This window comes from Triturus cristatus, chromosome 5_2 (genome assembly GCF_964204655.1).
Source record: "Triturus cristatus chromosome 5_2, aTriCri1.1, whole genome shotgun sequence".
Classification (NCBI taxonomy): Eukaryota; Metazoa; Chordata; class Amphibia; order Caudata; family Salamandridae; genus Triturus; species Triturus cristatus.
In genome coordinates, this window is record NC_140588.1 from 989,675,434 (window position 1) to 989,687,774 (window position 12,341).

A 12,341-nucleotide genomic window follows, 5' to 3' on the forward strand; every position below is an offset into this window, starting at 1 on the left:
TTTTCTGCTGACCTAATTTCACCATTGCTACTGAGTTGAGTATTGTGTAAGCCACTATAAAGTGTGGAGGGTCTTGTGAAAAACTTAGGGCCACTCTGTCAAACGGGTCACAAGTGCATTGTAATACGGTGGATACTGTTTGACATAGTATCCCAAACTCCAAATAAGGCCCTTTAATTAATCCTACATAATCCAATAAAAGGTCACACTAGTTTTTTGCTTTATCCGTCTACGTTTGCACCTTTAGTTATGGAGAGTCTGAGTTGGCGCAGGACTTTTTTGGCTGTGGTACGGACAAATCAAATTGGATCTGTAAAGCGCACAACTGCCCAACAGGTGTCCCGCCGAGACAAAGAGTCTTGGTGTGCCTTAATCACATGCTGCTAAAGAGCTGATCATCCTTATACATGCAGACATGAGGTTTACTTCCTTTGCACATGTTCTTCCAGTACATGGTATTGAATATGTTACAGTCACTGTAAATGATTCTGTAAAAGACAAGGCCTTATTGTGGTCGTAGACCTGAGCATGTCCTGCTTACCTGAAATCCATACTGTTGAGACCTTGGAAGTCAGCATATTTTTGTATCTTCTTTCTATACCAGAAGCACTAGATCCATTTGGGGGTATTTTACATTTTACCCAGTATTTAAAAATGACTCTTTTAAATGTTAATTAACTATATTTAAATTATTTGGGCCTGGTTTGTGGGCCTTTAGCAACATGGGGATACTCTTACTCCGAAGGGATATTTCTACATTTGAGCTAATCTCTTTCCAGAAAGTTTTCCAAGATCACTCCTATATAAATCAATTATGATTCTTTTATTCTTCATGGGGAAGTCCTTTTCCTGATTCCCAGATGAAGGTTGCGGGTGTTCCCCACTGTTTCCGCATTTGAAACATACTACTGCTGCTGTTATAACTAAATCTTTGTTTACAGGTTGAGAAACTACCAGCAAGTAGCTGGTAAATATCTAAAATCCACAAGGTTTTGGGTGTTCATAACTTTAACCTCTTCAGTGCCCCGCCCTTACCCTGCCCTGTGCCGGGCCTTTCATTAGCGGGCGGGGTTCATGACGAGATAGTCTCGTCATGGGCACAGCGCAACCGCGCTCCATGACGAGACTATCTCGTCATGGGCACTGAAGGGGTTAACTCGTGGATCTTCTCATGAACACCCGCAAACCTGCATGCTCTTGCTGCTAAGCTTGCAAATGTGACTACTCCCCATGCTTGCAGCATATCTGTAAAGGCTTATCCCATTTGTGAGGGTAAAAAGCTACATTCCCAATTCTGTGTTTTGTGATTGTGACCATACCTGTGTAAATTGATTTTGGCGCACATATGTTGGGCTTTTGTTTGCACAAAGTTTTAAGAATCCATTCTTAAGCTTCTATGTAGATACATTACCCATTCAAATGAACGGCCCACTTAAGCTTTTTACCATATCATAGCTGATGAAAGGGCGCGTGGGCTCTGGAGTATGGAAGAAGTATAACGTTATATTGGACCTAATTCTTGGTCAGGCACTTTACTAACCGGAAAGCAGCAAAAAATGGCTAAGCTTCTCATGTACCACCCAAAGCACTGTTAACACTTCCCCTCTTTCTTCACAACCTGTCTCCTAGTTACTTCACTTCAAAGAAAAAATCTATAATCATACCTGTTTGATCAAACCATCTGGTTACTCGTCCCATCCATTTTCAGTTCCTAGCAACAAGAAATATGCAATGCATACTACAAACATGTCTAAACTAATACATTAGTAAATGAACGCATTAGCTCACTGTAAACAAATAAAAGCAATATTGACGTTAGGTGTAGCCGAAATATATATAACCCCAGATAGTCCATCAGATTGAGGAACTAGTTCTCCATCATGTTCAATATTGCAGTGCTGATCAAATCATGGCAATTGAAAAAGAGTGATTTTAAAAGAGTTACATTTATCTACCATCTTGCTGCACCTATTGTAAAGGTGACACCTTTTTGATTAAGAAAAAGAAAGTATTTAGTTTTTCCCCAATTGAGTCTTCGGTTGGTCGCTGGTTAAATACGGTTAGCCATTGTTTCTGAGATATGTTATTATTTTATTAAACATGGGAAAAATACAGGCTTTCACTTCACCACTTCTATTGTATCCTTGGACTGTTTTGGGAATTGTCTTATTTGCCTCAGAGTGTTCTAGTGTAGAAATAATATATCTTACATTTTACACAAGGATAGCCGATCCATATCTCATTAAAGTCAGTCCCATTTTTCATTGGTTATCGCTTTTTCTAAAAGGAGCGACAATTTCATGTCAGTCGGTTCATCTGCTGTTAATAGTGATTTACATTTATTAGGAAAGACCTTGAAATCATAATTGTCATTATTTAAATAGTGTCCACCACAAACTGAAATGTCTCAAGGAAATAAAATGATAGGTGTGATGATTTTGTTTACTCGGAAAGGATGAACGGCTAACTCAGGCTTCGAAGAATTTTTACCCATAGCCTATTTTGAGTACTGGAAACTAGTGCTTCTATTAACTAAAGTCCTTTGTTTTAAGATGCAAAGCATCATTTGGAAATATCCGGGGAAAAGATTTGACCTGGCATTCATCTTCTTGAAATTTGGGAGCCATCTTGATTTGTAAATATATGTTAAAAAATATCCCCAACATTTGGCATGCTTGGCTCGATGCACGCACGCCCTCATCATTGGATAGAAAGTTTGCCTTGGGTTTGGACTAGGTCCTGCAGAACGCCATCTAGATCGTGAGTTAAATTATGAGCTTTTTCTGGCCATGTTCATAATCTTGGACCACATTGATTGATCCATCATGTCCTTAATCCCATTACAGTGGAGGGCCTCGCTGACTGTGAGATTGAGTAATCCCTTGATAAACTACTCCTGCTAAAGCTCAGGACCTCGGTCTCCATGGAATATTAACAATTATTGTTGTTTGCACCCAAAACATCTGTGCAGAGAATATCACTTTATAGAAGTGCTTTCCTGCCACTTGTGACACTTCACTGCCCACTTATGATTTGTAAATGGATTACACCACTGTAAGAAGAGCATTATGATTATATGGAGTGTTTGGCATGATGGAGAAGTAATAAACAATGTACTAGCAAGTCCTAATAGGGCATAGGTTGGGGGCCAGATGACATTTCTTGAGGTAAATGCAGAGAGGTTCTGGGGTGGTATCAAAGCATATCTGAACCTCAGAGTGTCCAATTTAGAACAGATGGGAGGTGAAAGAACGTTTGATTAAAGAACTTATGTATTCAGGGTTCTTCACCATGATGTGTGACCTCGCCTTACGGAGGATCAGCAGGGTCAGAGAAGTTGACCACCAGGATGAATTCTTATGCAAGAATGTCTGGCACAATACCATTGGATCTTTGTGTCAGGCAGCAGTCTGTGAAATCCAGTTGATCATTGGTACTGAGCCAATGCCGAGATTGCCTGGCTTCTGAGATATGGTCAGAGCACTTTAAGCCAATGATCAGATGTACTTCAAAACTGTGAGCCCTTTGTAGCCTAGAAAAAGTGTTTTTCCTGGGCGCTCATGTAGATGCTAAGAAATCATCTCACACACCAATCATAGCCTGAAAGGATTTATTAACAAACAGAAACATATTAGCCTGTGAAATTACAGTTCCAGCCAACCATCTATCATTATGTCTATCATTATTGTTGATCTCGGGCATCCATTTTGTCCTCTGGTCACTGGAGTTTGTGGTGGGATGCCCCCCTCCCCGGCCGTTTGCTCGGCTGGGCATAGAAAGAGAAAAGGGCTGGCCCTAACCTTCTGCTTTTGGTGGCCATCTTGGATTTGGCATGCTGACATTATCCCACACACCTGGACTGGGCATTGAAAGAGAAATGGGGCGGTTCCACCCTCTGTTTTTGGTGTCCATCTTGGAGTGGGCTCTTTCATTATCCCACACACCTGAGTAATGATCTCTCCTCCTAACACCATCCTTGTCCTACGGAAATGTCATTACCATCGGACAACTGACACACTCTAAATGGAGTTAAGTCCCGATCCCTCAGGATCCAACGCATTCATAATCAACTACCCACCTAACCTATTGAAAAACGCCACCAAAAAACATAAGCATAACATACTTAGGGCTCGGCCCGAAACCTTAATCTCGGACGTCTGCTTTTGCACAAACAAAGGCAGTAGAGTTAATGACCTTATTTTCTCCACCAGGACAGTCAACTCAAATTTCTCATATTAGAGGTGGTAGAAAAACAAGAAGGAAGATACAACAACATCCACTTGTTACAGAGGGAGAACTATTGGATCAGATTCCTGAACTCTACAAACCCCACGGTTTTAATGACCGCATTGAATTTCTTTGTTACCTTTAATGGTCACCTGCCATGAATTGTCAGATTCGATCTTTGTATATACCCTACTGCAGACTGTGCAGCCATTATCTGCATCTATTGAGTTATTTGTGTTCGCTTGCAGACCTGCAATGTTCTCTCATGGCACAGCTGTCTTTGCTCTTTTTTGAAGACCTGCCATGTTCTTTCATGGCACAGCTGTCCCTATTTCTTACTTTTCTCGCTGCTTAGCTACTTTTACCTTCAGTATTGATAATCTTGTTAAACTTCCACTCCAGCTTGGGGCTTTGTTATTTTCATTTTTCTATTCAAACGTCTAGTATTTACACCATTTTTTTAGTTCATACGTCAGACTTCTCATTTTTCTCTTAAACCCTTTTCTATTCCACTATTTTTCAATTCATTATGTTGTGTAATGTTTCTTTTTCCTTTTCAACTCACTGCAAGATGGCACCCGTTTCTTAAGACCTTTCACGCTCCTTGATGTAGTCTCGTATTTACACCATCTTTGTAGTTCTTACTTTAAATTTCTCATTTTATCTTGCACCCTTTTCTATCACATTATTTTTCAATTCATAATGTTGTCAATGTTTATTTTTTCCTTTGCAACTCACTGCAAGATGGCACCCGTTCTTTAAGAGTTTTCACGCTCCGCGATTCAGTTCTTCTTCACTTTCTCCTTGCACACTCACTTCAAAGGTTGTGGATACTTTCTGGTCATCTCACACGATTCGGAAGACGCATTCGTACATCGGCATACTCCATAAGGGCACTCTGATTTTTTTATTTTCGCAATGACCTCGCTTAGGTTTCACTTTTAACTGGCACGTTATTCATTCCTGTGGTGCAACCTCCAGCACGATACACGTTGTTTTTGACTCGCTTGACCTCCTGCCCGCATGTCTATAATATCTTGATTTGCGTTACGATGTGGTCAGCCCACACCGCCTTATTGTATTTTTACGCACACCACAGATTTTTTATTTTCTGTACGTGTTTAAGCACCATTGCTCGTTTTCTCATATTGCACTCACATTCTAACCACAACCAATCTGTTTTGTTTTTACTGTGAACCCGCACGTTATGGTATTTCTGTAGTCTCACTACAAGTGTCTTGCATTTACTCGTAAGACCTATCATATTCACATTTACACATTCGGGTCAAAGGTGATGGTTTTTCACCTTTTACGGGTTATTGTCCTCAAAATATCTTTGCTTTTTCTATCCTTTAGACAATTTTTCCCCTGATGAAGGGCGTTTAATGCTCGAAATGCATCGGGAGAGATGTTCGAATTGCATAACGGTTTAATGCATTACATGATGAAAATTGCTGTCGATATGAAGTTATAATATCGAAGTACGAATAAACAGCTTTAACAAGCTACAAACTCTGCTGCTTTATTGTTACTACACTCACGTTGAAGATTGCCATACCCACCATATTGTGGGACCTGCTGTGCTCAAGGGGACGCCTCCTTGATAGAAGACGCTATCCATTGCCCAAAAAATCCAGTTTAGTGCCACAGCAGAGCACAATTGATATGAGAAAAACATTGTTTCCTGGCATTGCATCTTACAGTTACTTAACACAGTGAAACACCTTTCTTAATAGTCACAAGGTCTCTTCAATGTGATTTTACCTTATAGCTAACTCCTTGCATCCTTGGCTTCATTAAATACCCTTTTTTAGAAGTTAATAACGATAAGAAAATCCCATGGCGTAAACCATATATGCAGATTTGCAAAGTGTGATAGGCTATTTACTTCCATTGGCGATGCATTATAGCCTACTTGAGGCTTATCTTTTGAAAGCCATTACCCCTCTCAGCCATAGGAATAAACATCAGTACGCTCTGGCACATCTATATATATGTGTACAGCATACATGTGGAGCACACATTGTAATATGCTATTTATTACCATATTACACTGTGGAGCTCAGAGCAAAATATATCTATTTATTACCATTGTCGAGTGTGGGAACAGGCCCTGACTAACAAAAGGTAAGCCTTGGGTGGGTTAAGATGCCCATCTCTTCTCCCTTAACAATGAGAATAAACAGCACATTATGGTTTATGCCATGGCATTTTTGCATCTGTGTTCATTTTTACAAATGTATTTAACCAAAGCTAAAATGCAAGTAGTTACATTTATGCATTAAGGTACAATTAAAACTCAAGAGATATTGTTGCTATCAGGAGAATTATTTCATGTGTAAACTAATTGCTACACGCAAAGTGTTTTGTGATGTCAGTTTTTCTGTACCACGGAATTAAACTCGTTTGACCTTTGCACTATAGTGGTGTGTGTTTATTAGTACAGTTGCTCCAAATACTGTGTTATTGGGCCACATTTTATTTCTCTCTCTTTCTCTCGCCATTGAGGGATTCTGGTGATGTCATCAACCACAAGACCAAAGGCAGCCAGGCTTGCATATGTTACCAAAACCCTAAGAAGACAGTATAGGAGCATATTACACATGGTACCCATTATGTATTTTTATATTGCACGTTTATTTGGGAGTAGTTAGCCTCAAAAAGCTGTTTTGGTTACAGTGTAGCTAACAATGTGCACTAGTCGGAATTAGAATGTTTAGGTTTTGTTTAGCTTTCACAAATAAATTATGGATAAACAGTTGGGAACAGTAAGGTCTGTGGATCTATGTGATTCTAGGTTTGCAGCGTTTGCTGCTTAGTTATGAATTTACCGCATTTGCAATTTAATTTGCATAAAATGTTGTTTCTAATTAACTAAAATTGTGCTGCCAGAGAATGTGCCGCATACTAATAAAAACAAATTAGCACTTAATTTGGATAACATTGACACATAATTTGGGCTTCCATGGTGTATAATGTTAACGCTTTGCAGAGTCCTTTGGGGGCTGTGATTGCAATGATGAAATGTATATTTCACAGTTAACCATTAAATAATTTCCATATTTCATGGTACCCTGTGATGTATTGGTTTTTATACCACTGCTTTTTGTGCAAATAATGTCTCACCATGGAGAGCACTTCCTGAATTTTCTTTGTTTTCACAAAAGTTTTGAAACCATTATATCTGGCTGGAATTATTAGGCATCAATTATGCTTGAGTCACCCACCTTCCAAGTTGCTTATGAGCATCACATAGTGAACTGGGCTCTAGGAAATGAATGGAGGAGGACCTGTTTCCCAAGTGCATGTATGTGACCGCTGGCACAACAGAACTATGGGAACTGATGGGCAGGTGGATATGTAAGGGTCCATCTTGTCCGCCTTTTTCTTTCCAGACCCTTTGTTTTCCGTAGTATTGACTAATAATGCACGGTATTCTTTCCTGAATAACACCACCAAACCCCTAACCTGACATGTAGAAAACCGCACACGTGATGCTCTATATGAGCAGGTTGGTCGTACATCATTTATTTACGATCATGTAAATAATAAATTTAGTCCATCATTATCACCTACCATTTCTGAAAAAATTTGATGATGGCTACTATTCCATCTGCAATATTTACAACTGCACCTGTACTCCTTTCACTTTTAGTCTTACTTTACCCTGTCTCTTCCTTCAAGTTGCTGCCAAACATTTACCTCCATCTAGATTTGGTTTGTGTCATCCACCTGCCAAATGTGTTTGTTTACTGATTCCTAAGTAGATCTAGCCTGTTCTACATACCTGGGTCACTACATTGATATAAACCAGAGTTCTTGCAGCTTAGTTTCCCAATACTACTCTTAGCTGTGCTCATTTGAACCAAGATTGGAGCGCAAAGCGCATCAGCATACCTCACTCTGCCTTGTACTACATTACATTTACCACACTAAATTCACCTAGTTGGCTTTTTCGCTGCATGTTTTCATCATACGCATCTATTTGCAGCAATACGCTGCTACATTCCCTCAGCAACATGACTGGATCCGGTCACTAGTAATCACCCTGACAATATCCCTCACAATCCCTCCGCAGTGGACTGGAGCATCTCTCCAGTAACCACCCAAACAATATCCACCACATTCCCTCAGTAATATGACCGGAGCATCTCTCCAGGAACCACCCAAATAATATCCCCCACATTCCCTCAGTAATATGACCGGAGCACTTCTCCAGGAACCACCCAAATAATATCCCCCACATTCCCTCAGTAATATAACCGGAGCACCTCTCCAGGAACCACCCAAATAATATCCCCCACATTCCCTCAGTAATATGAACGGAGCACCTCTCCAGGAACCACCCAAACAATATCCCCCACATTCCCTCAGTAATATAACCGGAGCACCTCTCCAGGACCCACCCAAACAATATCCCCCACATTCCCTCAGTAATATAACCGGAGCACCTCTCCAGGAACCACCCAAACAATATCCCCCACATTCCCTCAGTAATATAACCAGAGCACCTCTCCAGGACCCACCCAAACAATATCCCCCACATTCCCTCAGTAATATAACCGGAGCACCTCTCCAGGAACCACCCAAACAATATCCCCCACATTCCCTCAGTAATATAACCGGAGCACCTCTCCAGTAACCACCCAAATAATATCCCCCACATTCCCTCAGTAATATGACCGGAGCACCTCGCCAGGAACCAACCAAATAATATCCCCCACATTCCCTCAGTAATCTAACCGGAGCACCTCTCCAGGAACCACCCAAACAATATCCCCCACATTCCCTCAGTAATATGACCGGAGCATCTCTCCAGGAACCACCCAAACAATATCCCCCACATTCCCTCAGTAATATAACCGGAGCACCTCTCCAGTAACCACCCAAACAATATCCCCCACATTCCCTCAGTAATATAACCGGAGCACCTCTCCAGGACCCACCCAAACAATATCCCCCACATTCCCTCAGTAATATAACCGGAGCACCTCTCCAGGAACCACCCAAACAATATCCCCCACATTCCCTCAGTAATATGACCGAAGCATCTCTCCAGTAACCACCCAAATAATATCCCCCACATTCCCTCAGTAATATGACCGGAGCACCTCGCCAGGAACCAACCAAATAATATCCCCCACATTCCCTCAGTAATCTAACCGGAGCACCTCTCCAGGAACCACCCAAACAATATCCCCCACATTCCCTCAGTAATATAACCGGAGCACCCAAACAATATCCCCCTTGGAACATGCAGGCTACACAAAGTAACATCTTTCTCGCCCACAGCTGTGAGGACGAGTTACCAGCACTTCAGGCCCACACTAGTTGCAGCAGTGTATAAATGGCAGTGATTGCTGCATCAAAGTATAGAAAAGGCGATGAATGGAAAGCTTGAATTAATCTCAGCCACTGGTAATTACTGTGGGCCGCATCCCAAACCATCTTTATTTTGCACACCATGCCACCTCAGTTTAGACCTAGCTATATGCAAATCAGTCTTGACCCTAGCATGGTGGTCAGAATAGCCATGGATTGGACTGCGGCCAAGTGATTACCAGTGACTGAGATCAATTCAAACATTCCATCCATCACTGTTTTATATACTAATAGTGACTGCTGCATGGGCATGTCTTGCAGAGCACAAGGGCTAAGTGCAGCAGAGTGGGTTTAACACTTCCATACACTGCTGGTTCAGCACAAGGCTCCAGGAAGGTGGCATTAGTGCTGCGAACTTAGATGTTTGTTCACCAAGACCTTTCATGGTGTCACAGGCATTCGCTGAGGCTTCAACAGAACGGTTGAATGCCTTATTACGCAACATGCGACACCAAACATTCAGAGGCTGGTTATAGCACCGGGAGTGTTGGAAGGCCCTTCATTTCTGTCAGAAGGTTTATAATTAGCATTAGTTCCAAACCATTTGCCTTTCTCTCTCTCTCTCTCTCTCTGTGCAGGTACACGCACATCACGAGGGACAGAAAAATGGGAACTTTAAGTTTCCTTGAAATGTTTTCTTTATGTTTCTAGGAAGATAGGTGCTGTTATCAATATCTAGCCATCAGTGAGCACTCCCCAAAATGTGTAATTTCCTTTGTAGATATGGCACTGTCCTACTCTCTTGTTGCCGCATTAAGTCTTAAAAAACTTCCCCCATGTGTTCAACTCACAGGTATTTCCCCACAAGTAGAGATTTACCCAAGCATCCTTCAGAAGGCATTACTCATTAGATGGATACAAAGCTCAATGTTTTTGTGGATAAACTTCACCATTTTCAACCACAAACACTACAGGACTTGAGTCTTTTTATAAACCAACAAAATATAAACATATAGAGTTATTCGTAGGATTTAAGTACAAAGCACAAGTATTCAATATCACATGGATTTTTCATATGGTATTGTTATAGCAAAGCTGCAATATGAAAATCTGCTTGGAACAGCTATGAAGAGTCTATGCCAGGCAACACACGCAAGAACAATGCATTGTGGTGAAACTCATTTCAGCCCTGCAGCATGGAAGGGAGTACAAAGGTATGAATGAAACAAACAAAAAAACTAGTTTTCAGACGCCTACTGTTGAGAAATCATTTTCTTATTGATGTTTCACTCTTCCACCAAACTAGGGTCAAATGAAACAGGTCAAAAGAAACCAGGTCATGCTGTCTGAAATAAATGTTGGATTCAACCCAGATCTGTGACTGGGGGTGAATGTTTGATCTGTTCTTCATTTGATCCATCATTTGTTCTTTTTGCATTTGTCGCTCTAAATTGGAAGGGTATGCCCATTCAGCTGTTTATCAAATCATCGTCACATTTGATGCTATAGACTACTTCGCCTTTACAGAGCTGGTGCTTGAGAATGCTGCCCAGGTCATGAACACCATGCGACAGTCCTACTGTGGTTTTGTAAAGCTTTAAAGTCCTAGCAGGCTATATCGAGCAGCATTCTATTGGTACCGTAACATTGTGTGATAGGAGGCTTGGGCTTTCCAATAGTTCATATTAAACAAATCCCCGTCAGGTTTTCCGCATGTTCGATGTAAAAATGTCTGGACTGGCAATAGCTTGACCTTGCGTAAAAAGATCCTGGCAAAGATATTGACAAATGTATTTTCTTCTTCCAGCAAAATTGAGTTTTCATGTTTTTTAGGATGTGTTGGAATTACTTTAAGTGCAGTCTACACATATTAGGAGGAGGGAGATGGTCAAAAATTAGGTAATCTGTGTTTTGGGGTCTGTTATTTCAGGAGATGCTTTTGCTGAGTTCACGTTCACATGCTGTGCTTCACAATAACCATGGAGAATAGGGGTGCAGAAATTTGATGTATAAAGAATTTCATGTTTGTTGGTGATTCTGATCATCATGACTAAAAGTTACTCTCTGGCCACTCGACAATCCCAGCTCTATTGTGAGGAGGTTAAAGATTTACCTGTTCTGATGTTCATCGTACCCTGCGCGTCTGTTCTCAATCCTTTTTTTTAAACTTGGTTTATGGTTATAATAACTCTATAAATGCACAGTTGTTCAGCCAAGGTCATAACGTAGTGACCGCCCACTGCTCTTTTTTTCGATATCAGGAAAATAATGTGCAATGATCTCATCTCGCCTTTGTACAGTGTTTTTTCATTTCTGTCGTATGTGTATAAAATCTGATTTGCACTTTTAATGTGTTTGTGTTATTGAATACTGTAAAGTATGCTTTTGGTTGAAAGCCTTTTCTAACAGTTTTTTTGGGGATAAAAATATTGCATTATTTGTGCAATTCTGTTCTGCGGTTGTAAATGCATTAAATTGAATTTGTCTACAAATTTCTACTTGTGTGTAATCTTATTTCGTTAACGTATATATATCTATATATATATCACCAACACCACTCCCACCTCAAACTCCGAACACAGGGCGGGTGCTTACTCCTTATGGTGAGGGTGGGACCTCACGTTTGCTGCACAGCAACTTGAACACACATTGGAGCACTCGCAGGATCATTTCTGGCTTTATTTATTAACAGCAGACTCGTTTCGGCGTTCATCGCCTTCTCAATGCTGTGAAGCTTGTCCATGGTACACAGTGCGTGATTGAACAGTTATACTGTGTCCACTTCTGCCATT